The sequence below is a fragment of the Sciurus carolinensis genome, chromosome 10, assembly GCF_902686445.1.
Source record: "Sciurus carolinensis chromosome 10, mSciCar1.2, whole genome shotgun sequence".
In the NCBI taxonomy this organism is placed as follows: Eukaryota; Metazoa; Chordata; class Mammalia; order Rodentia; family Sciuridae; genus Sciurus; species Sciurus carolinensis.
The window spans coordinates 40,016,728-40,027,027 of record NC_062222.1 but is presented as its reverse complement, the minus strand read 5'-3'; the positions used below and the strand labels follow the sequence as shown (position 1 = coordinate 40,027,027).

Here is a 10,300-nt window from a genome sequence, read left to right as displayed (position 1 = left end):
TCAGTTTTTCTGAGGTATATAAAGGATAGATTCATGTTGAGAAGAAATTTTTAAGAAAAAAAAATCTATACTTTAAAATGTGTATAGCTTACTACATTTTATCTGAACAAAATATTGAGGAACCCCTTCTAAAAATGTAAAAGGAAACATATAAAACTTATAATTCCATTATGATTTTCTTGCCTTAATGTCTTTTATTGAGCATTGAAGTCATGGAAAAAAGTTAGAATAAAGTTTAAAAGGGAATTTTTTTTTTTTTAAATATGTGGAGAGCGTGAACGCAGTCCTCCACTTCCACAAATTATGCAGTCAAGTTTCCTGCATTTGGGGAAATCACAGGGGTCAGCACATCCGGAGTGCAATGGATAAGCCTTGCCCTGAGAAAACCACCTTCGAGATCATGGTATCTCCCCTGACAAGTAAGTATAGGGACTTTTATTTGGCATCGCCAAACTAAACTAATAACTCTTGTTATAACCAGCAGATTGTTGTAAAATTTTAGTGGCAACGTTGATATTTAATTGACTTGTACAACATATTTTAGAAGTTGAGACATCTTTAATGTATCATAAATCTACCAGGAAGCTGTAAAATTAGTCATAATGAACTCACGATGTGTAAATGTATTCCCTGTTTTCCATACAAACTGGTAAGCTTACAAACCTTATTTAGGACAAATTCTCCACCAGAAATGATACTCTGTTATCTCTGAATAGACATAAATCTCTTGAATCAGTCAAGCAAAAAGAGGAGTATGCACCATTAAAATCCACCCAGAAATATTGAATGTTAGACTTCATTAATATCAATAAATATGTATACTTATATTTTCTCTCTGACTTTAGAGGAAATTTAGTATGTTTAATGTAAGATATAAACTGAAATAACTATGCATAATATAAATTTAGAGGAAATATATCTACTCTAATTCATGACTTTCAAAGACAAAAATCAACATGCTTCACAAACAACTTACAGAGTAAATTCATAATTTATTAACTAAATCTCTGATCAACACTCACCTTAAAATTGTTTATCTTACAAATGCATGGATCAAAAGTCAACTTATATGTAGTTGGCTTTGTGACTGAAAATTTGCTTTTATTCATTTATGAGAAGTAGAGGCAGAAGTTATACTTTAATTACATTACTTATTAGTGATAGGATTCGAGACTATATATCAATAAGCTGAATTAATAAAATTCTTATTTAGTTTTTAAATATGTCCATAAGGTATTGAACAAAGGAACTTATAATTACAAGATGATTCGCAATATTTTCAAAGTTCATGAAAAGGGAAGAATTTTAAAATAGGAAAAATGAAAGCAGTGAAAATGACTTTGTAGTGAGAAAGAGCCTATATAATCTTTTATTGGACAAGTAAGAAACTATTTTTATTATTGTAGCTGTATTCTTGATGGGATAAGCTAATTTATGTATTTATACACATAGGTGTGTGTATACATGTATGCATGCATGTACCTATTATCTATCAACACACATGAAGAAATACAAACATCTTTTTGTAAATATATTTGTGCATATATATCCAGTTCACATTCCTAAGCTTGAACATCTCAATCTATACTTTTTTAATGTTTTTTTTTTTTTTTTAGCTTTTACTTTTTTACAGATTGCATTTTGATTCATTGTACACAAATTGGGTACATAATTTCGTTTCTATGGTTGTACACAATGTAGATTCATACCATTTGTGTAATCATACATGTACATACATAATCTTTTGTTAGATTAATTCCCAAAGTATATTTCATACCCCCTCCTCTCATTTTCTTCTACATATTCTAAAGTTTCCCCATTCTTCTCTCATTCCCCACCTCCCACCTCCAATATATATCATTCTCCACTTATCACAGAAAACATTCGGCCTTTGGATTTTTGGGATTAGCTTATTTCGCTTAGCATATTCTCCAATTCCATCCATTTATTTCCAAATGCCATAATATTATATTCTTTATGGTTGAATAGTATTCCATTGTGTATATATACCACAGTTTGTTTATCCATTCATCTGTTGAAGGGCATCTAGGTTGGTTCCACAATCTAGCTATTGTGAACTGAGCTGCTATAAACATTAATGTGGCTGTGTTACTGTAGTTTGCTGATTTTAGGTCCTTTGAGTATAAATTGAGGAGTGGGATAACTGGGTCAAAAGGTGGGTCCATTCTAAGTTTTCTGAGGATTCTCCATACTGCTTTCCAGAGTGAATGCACCAATTTGCAACTCCACCACCAATGTAAAAGTATGCCTTTTCCCTCACATCCACACCAACATCTATTATTGTTTGTGTTCTTGATAATAGCCATTCTAATTGGAGTAAGATGAAATCTTAGAGTTGTTTCAATTTGCATTTCTTTAATTACTAGAGATGTTGAACACTTTTTCATATATTTATGAATTTCCTGTGTGTCGTCTTCTGTAAATTGTCCAGTTCCTTGGCCCATTTATTCATTGGGTTCTTTGTATTTTTGGTGAAAGTTTTGTGAGTTCTTTATAAATTTTAGAGATAAGTGCTCTACTTGAAATGTGTGTGGAAAAGATTTTTCTCCCACTCTGTAGGCTCTATCTTCACATTCTTGATTGTATCTTTTGCTGAGAAAAAACTTTTTAGTTTGAGTCCATCCCATTTATTGTGCTTTGGGACTCTTGTTAAGGAAGTCTGATCCTAAGCCAACATGATGAAGATTCGGGCCTACTTTGTCTTCTATTAGGTGCAGGGTCTCTGGTCTAATTCCTATGTCTTTGATCCATTTTGAGTTGAGTTTTGTGCAGGGTGAGAGACAGAGGTTTAATTTCATTTTTCTGCATATGGATTTCCAGTTTTGCCAGCACCAGTTGTTGAACAGGCTATCTTTTTTCCATTGTATGTTTTTGGCTTCTTTGTCTAGTATTGGGTGACTGTATTTTTATGGTTTTGTCTCTGTGTCTTCTATTCTATACCATTCATCTGCCTTTCTATTTTCGTGCCAATACCACGCTGTTTTTGTTACTATTGCTCTGAAGTATAGCTTAATGTCTGGTATTGTGATACCTCCTGTTTCACTTTTTCTACTAAGGATTGTTTTGACTATTCAAGGTCTCTTGTTCTTCCAGATGAAGTTCATGATTGCTTTCTTTATTTCTATGAGGAATGTGTTTGGGATTTTAATTGGAATTGCATTGAATCTGTATAGCACCTTTGGTAGAATGTCTATTTTGAGAATGTTAATTCTGCCTATCCAAGAACATGGGAGATCTTTCCATCTTCAAAGGTTTTAAATTTATTTCTTTAATGTTCTGTAGTTTTCATTGTAGAGGTCTTTCAACTCTTTTGTTAGATTAATTCCCAAGTTTTTTTTTTTTTTTTTTTTTTTTTTGAGGCTAATGTGAATGGAGTGGTTTTCCTAATTTCTCTTTCAGGATTCATCACTTATGAATGGAAATTCATTAGAATTATGCATATTGATTTTATATCCTGCTACTTTGCTGAATTCATTTATTAGTCCTAGAAGTTTTCTAGTGGAATTTTCTGGATCTTCTAAATATAGGATCATGTTATCAGCAAATAATGACAACTTGAGTTCTTCTTTTCCTATTTGTATCCCTTTAATTTCTTTGGTTTGTCTAATTGCTCTGGCAAGTGTTTCAAGGACAATGTTGAATAGAAGTGGTGAAAGAGGGCATCCCTGTCTTGTTCCAGTTGTTAGAGGGAATGCTTTCAGTTTTTCTCCATTAAGAATGATGTTGGCTGTGGGCTTAGCATAGATAACCTTTACAATGTTGAGGTATGTTCCCACTATTCCTATTTTTTCTAGTGTTTTAAGCATGAAGGGATGCTGTATTTTATCAAATGCTTTCTCAGCATCTATTGAAATAATCATGTGATTCTTAACTTTAAGTCTATTGAGTGGTGAATTACATTTATTGATTTCTGGATGTTGAACCAACCTTGCATCGCTGGGATAAATCCCACTTGATCATGGCACAGTATCTCTTTAATATATTTTTTTATGTGATATGCCAGTATTTTGTTAAGGATTTTTGCATCTGTGATCATCAGGGATATTGGTGTAAAGTTTTATTTCCATGATGTGTCTTTGTCTCGTTTTGGTATCAGAGTGATAGTAGCCTCATAGAATGAGTTTGGAAGGGTTCCCTTCTTTTCTATTTTCTAAAATACTTTGAGGGAAATTGGTATCAGTTCCTCTTTAAAGATCTTGTAGAATTCGCCTGAGAATCCATCTGGTCCTGCGCTTTTCTTGGTTGGTAGGCTTTTGATGGCTTCTTCTATTTCGGTGCTTAAAATTGATGTGTTAAATTGTGAATCTCTTCCTGATTCAGTTTGGGAGGATCATATGTCTCTAAAAATTTGTCAATGTCTTTGATATTTTCTAATTTGTTGGAGTATAGATTTTCAAAGTAGCTTCTAATTATGTTATGTATTTTAATGGTGTCTGTTATGATCTTTCATTTTTCATCACACATTCTAGCAATTTGAGTTTTTTCTCTCCTTCTCTTCGTTAGTGTGGCTAGGGGTTTATCAATTTTGTTTACTTTTTCAAAGAACAAAAGTTTTCTTTTGTCAATTTTTTGAATTGTTTCTCTTGTTTCAATTTTATTAATTTCAGCTCTGATTTTAATTATTTCCTGTCTTTTACTATTTTTGGTGTTGATCTATTCTTCTTTTTCTAGGACTTTGAGATGTAATGTTAGGTCATTTAGTTGTTGACTTTTTATGTTTTTAATGTATGAGTTCAATGCAATGAATTTTTTTCTTAGTACTGCTTTCATAGTGTCCCAGATTTTGATATGCTGTGTCATTGTTCTCATTTACCTCTAAGAATTTTTTTATTTCTTTCCTGATTTCTTCTGTTATCATTGCATCATTCAATAGCATATTATTTAGTCTCTAGGTGTATGTGTAGTTTTTGTTCATTATTTTATTTTTCATTTCTAATTGCATTCCATTATGGTCTGATAGGATACAGGGTAGGATTTCTAATTTTTTGTATTTACTAATGGCTTTTTTGTGGCATAGCATATGGTTTATTTTGGAGAAGGATCCATGAGCTACTGAGAAGAAAGTATATTCACTCGATGATGGAGAAATACTCTATAAATATCCATTAAGTCTATATCATTGATTGTATTCTTTACTTCTATACTTTCTTTGTACAGTTTTTGTTTGGAGGATCTATCCAGTGGTGAGAGCAGTGTGCTAAAGTCCCCCAATATTAATGTGTTTTGGTCTATTTGATTCTTAAAATTGAGAAGGATTTGTTTGATAGACATAGATGCTCCATTGTTTGGGGCATAAGTATTTAAAATTGTTATATCTTGCTGTTTATGCTTCCCTTAAGCAATATGAAATGTCCTTCTTTATCCCTTCTTACTAACTTAGGTTTGAAGTCCACTTTATCTGACATGAGGATGGAGAACCTTGCTTTTTTACTGGGTCCATGTGCATGGTATGTTTTTCCCCATCCTTTCACCTTTAGTCTGTGGATGTCTTTTTCTACGAGATGAATCTCTTAAAGGCAGCATATTGTTGGGTCTTTCTTTATAATCCAATCTGCTAGTCTATGTCTTTTGATTATTGAATTTAGGCCATTGAAATTCAGGGTTATTATTGAGATATGATTTTTTTCCTGGTCATTTTGGCTCTATTTTTGGTTTTTTACTTGTCCTTTGAGTGGCTTTTCCTTTAGGGTATTTCCTCCCTTTGCCGACTTGTATTGTTGTTTTTCACTTCCTCCTCACAAAATATTTTGCTGAGAATATTCTGTAGGGCAGTCTTTCTATTTTTAAATTCTTTGTCCTTTTTTTTTTTTTCATCATGGAAAGATTTTGTTTCATCATCAAATCTGAAGGTTAGTTTTGCTGGGTATAGGATTCTTGGTTGGTATCTGTGTTCTACTTCCTTCTGAAAATAAAGCCTAGAAGTTTTCTAGGAAAATCACTGTTTTACGTAGGGATTGACCTTTTCCTTCACAATTTGAGATGTAGCTTTTCTTTAATTTGCATACACATGGGCCATGGTGGGCGATTAAAAAGTAAATGTATCTGAACTAAGTCAATTGAATTTAAGTGAAGCTAAAAATCTTTGATTAAAATGAATAATATAGATTCCATTTCCCCTTTGAGGCTTGTTGGACTAGACCATGGAATTTAAACTGTCAAGACTTGAATCTTAGTGAGGAATTGGAAAAAAGTCAGTTCCAAACACATGGAGCTGATAATGGCTTTTTGAGTTCTATTGCTGTCTTTCCTAACACATTAACCCTCTGTGATATTAATTCCTTGAACTCATAAATTCATTCTTATTTTTAAAACCAATAGATGGATTTGTATCATGACATTCCTAAAGAATACTGTATGATAAAATAATACAACTTTATAAGCTGGTAGACTGCAAAAACTAGACATGAAAAAAACAGGCAATTGGATTGCCAAAGAAATCAAAATGTGGGAACCAGGAGCAGTGAGCAAATAGGAAATATATACAACTATTTGATAAGCCGGTGACTTGTATCAAGAGAAAACATTGTCAAAATGACAGTGTTTGGTAATAATTTTTAGTTTTCATATCTAAGAAGCCAAAATATAGCTAGATAACAACAAAACAGACTTCCTACCAATAGTGCTGTAAATTAATTGGAAGGAATGGGGGGAGATAAAAGAATAATATGAAAGAAATAGCCCATACCCAAGAAGATATACTAGAGAGCAAAATGTAAGGTATTTCATGATCAGTTTTATGAAAGAGGTAACCCAAATTTTATAAAATTTCAAATTTGGAAAAATGATTGTGGAAAACATTAGAGACAAGTAGGATATTTCAAAAATTTGGTGGAAACATGTAAATATTTACTGATCATGTTTAATAGATGTCTATGGTACTCACAGGGATACAGTATAAATTTAAGATTATTTGCAGCTATACCTTGAGATTACTAAATGTGTAACTGAACTCTTCATATATAAGCAACATCAGTTTTCTTTTAGTAAAGGAGGAGTACAATGATCATTATTTCTTAAATCATATTAAATATGAGTCTTTGAGTTGATATCAGAGATCTAAAAGGAGGTGTACTTACCTGATTATTTGGAGCAAACTTGGGAGATAATATGTGTGCACAGGCATGTGTGCTATGAGTGTATACATGTGTGTATTCATGGGAACCATTTTTTGGAAGAATAAGATTTTGTTTATGGGTCAACTCAGAGAAAAATTATGCCTCAGGAAAAAAAATTGACTAAGGTGACTGAAGAAAGGACCTACAAATAGAGAATACCAAAAATCTTAGGAAGAAATAGAGAATAGACCACAGTTAAAAAGATGTTGTCTAAGTATTTCACTTCAGTTTTAAAAGATGGGAAGATTAATGAATTCAAATGATTGAATATAAATAACATTGTCAATGTACTAGGTTAAGAATTACCTAAATCACAACTAATGTGTCATTTCCTGCAATTCTATAGAAAGACACTAGAGAGAACATTTCATATAGTGCCATGATGCACTGCGGGAAACCATCCACATTTAGCAGAATCAGGCTTGGCTGAACCATGGAATACAGAGATCTGACTCCCAAGAATTGGTAGTCATGAGAGACTGTTTCAGATAGCTTAGAGTAGGTGACTCTCTGCAGAAGTGACTCACTGCCTGATACAATGCTAATTCTCCAAGTAAAAGACTTCCCTAACTCCACCCCATCTTGTTTCTCACAAAAGAAACCCCTCCCTGTCAGGGCCCCTTTACCTATGGGACTATAAATAAAGGTGAAGGTGGGGCTTCTCCATCTTGAGGAAGGCCAGATCTTGTCATGACCCAATCCATCACACTCCCTTCCATTTAAAAAGATTTTTGACTTCTATATTTATTTAATTAAATAAGTTTCTTAGTGATTAATCAATAGCCAGCACCATCCTCCAACAGAAACCCTTTCCCTCATCCACGCTAGAGGAGGCAGGAGAACCCTTGACAATGCACTAAAATTACAGTAGTAATTTCTTCAGTTATACATTTTTTTCTTCTAGGATATCAGGAAGATAAAATTGGAAAACTTTTGTAATTCTAAAATTTGTGAACTTGAAGTTATGTTTGATATAAAATATCACATGTACATTTCAGGATATTTAAAGCAATTAGTCTAGAGTCTACTTATTAGTTAAAGTGAAATACTTACCAGTGTCTCAGTAGGTATGCTACAGAAGTTACTTATGTCTCTGAAAAAATATGTTTTTCTTTGTAAATATGAGGTTCTAGGGAATATTCATAAATAAATAAATGGGACAAGCTTTTTTTTTTTTTTTTTTAAATGGGGATTGAACCAGAAATGCTCTAGCAGTGAGTTATATCCCCAGCACTTTTTAAAATTTATTCTAATTTTGAGAAAGAAAATAGCTAGGTTGCTGAGGCTAACCACAATCTTGAAATCTTTCTACCTCAACCTTCCAGTCTCTGATTACAGGTGGTTCTGGCAAATGAACAAATTCTTAAAAAAATATCTTTGCACTTGACCCATGCTTAAGTCTAATATTGTCCAGAGAACAATTTTTATTTGGTATATTTAGTAAGAAAATGTGATTCCATAAAATCAGTAAAACTATACTAAAATTTATTTTGAACACTTTATATGTTTTTATAAATCATTAAAATGTTTTTAAAAATTAGAAACCACCCCCAGAAAATAAAGAAAAATACTGCTCTTTTCTTTCTGTTACATAAAAACCATTAGTTAAAATATTTACCCTTGACTAGTTACAGTGGTGAGACCTCTGTAATCCAAGATACTCAAACTAGACCCTCTTTCAAAATACAGAATTTTTTTAAATGGCTGGGAATGGAGTTCAGTGCTACAACAACCCTGTGTTCAATACTCAGCACTGAAAAATAATTATTTTATTTTCCATATGATTTGAAATCTGAGTAAATTGTTAGACAATTTTTAAATGTTCATAGTTTCTCAACATCTTTATAAATCTATATTTTGTGATTGCTTTTGATTGAACCAAGTTATTTTGTTAGTATTATTCGTCTTATACAAATACGAACAATTCTTTTACTTAGTTAATAGAGTTTTTTTCCATTTATAATTTCTGAAGAACATTAAAAGTACTGGTGTTCTTTGGGTAGAGATCATAGCATACTGGTTATAAATAACTTTACTACAGTTTTACTGATGTTCAGAGAATATTTGAAAGATTATAATAATGAGTAGTCAGATAATTCTGAAGATGAAATTTTAAAAAGCAGAAAAAATAAAATAATTAAAATTACATGGTATAGGGGAGAATGGGAAGTAGGCAGTTATTAGTTAATGGCTACTGAAATTATGTTTGGAGTGATGAAAAGTTTTAAAAATAGAAGAGATGGTTCTAGAGCATTCCAAATGTAATTAATGACTAATTTGTATATTTCTGAATTATTAAAATGCCAAATTTGTGTTACATATATTTCACTACAATAAAATAAATACTTTATAAACATTATAATATAGAAATAAAGGGTATAAGAGTGGGAAATGTCTTTAATTTCAAAACTGATGAATAGGCAACAGGAGTACAAGGTGATATCTAAGTATAAACACCTAAAATTTACTTTGAAATATTAATAAGCTCACTCTTATTCAATTTGAGCAGATGTAGAGCTCGACCCTTGATATGAAGAATGCCAAAGTCATATTGTAAGAATAATATGTGTCATGAAAAATATTCAGGGGCCATCTTTGGAAAATATAATCTAATAATATTGTTGAGAATGAGAAGTCTAGTTAGAATATTTTAAAATCAAATAACTTTCCAATTTAAATAAAAAAATGAGTTGTTGTCACCCATCTTTTTCCACTGATATTTTTGGTTAACATTTAATAGCAGTGTCATAAGCTATGGCTTGAATATTTGTACTCTCCCAAATTCACCTTGAAATGTAATTGTCATTGTAATAGTATTAAGAAGCAGGAATTTTAAGAGATAATTTAATTATAAGGACTCTACCTTCACGATTAGATTAACATCATTATGTCTTGAAAGATTCCCTTTTAGAAAGATGAGTTCGAAACCCCTCCAAATTCTCTCTCTGTCTGTCTCTCTCTCTCTCTCTTTGTTCTTTAGTCTAGTGATGCCTTCCATCAGGGGATATGGCAGCAAGAAGGCCATCACCAGAGCTGGTGCCATGATCATGGACTTCCCAGCTTGCAGCACTGTAAGAAAATAAATTTGTTATTGGTAAATTATTCATTCTGTGATATTACTATAGTACAAAATGGATTAAGACAGTACCAACATATTAATATTT

The 10,300-nt window shown here is 32.0% G+C and overlaps 1 non-coding gene across 1 annotated transcript; it reads right to left on the bottom strand.

The window, feature by feature from the left end:
* Positions 1-263: 263 nt before the first annotated feature.
* Positions 264-427, bottom strand: LOC124995208 (U1 spliceosomal RNA). The gene has a single exon (XR_007110676.1). It is a non-coding gene; the product is annotated as a U1 spliceosomal RNA (small nuclear RNA).
* Between the last annotated feature and the right edge of the window lie 9,873 nt (positions 428-10,300).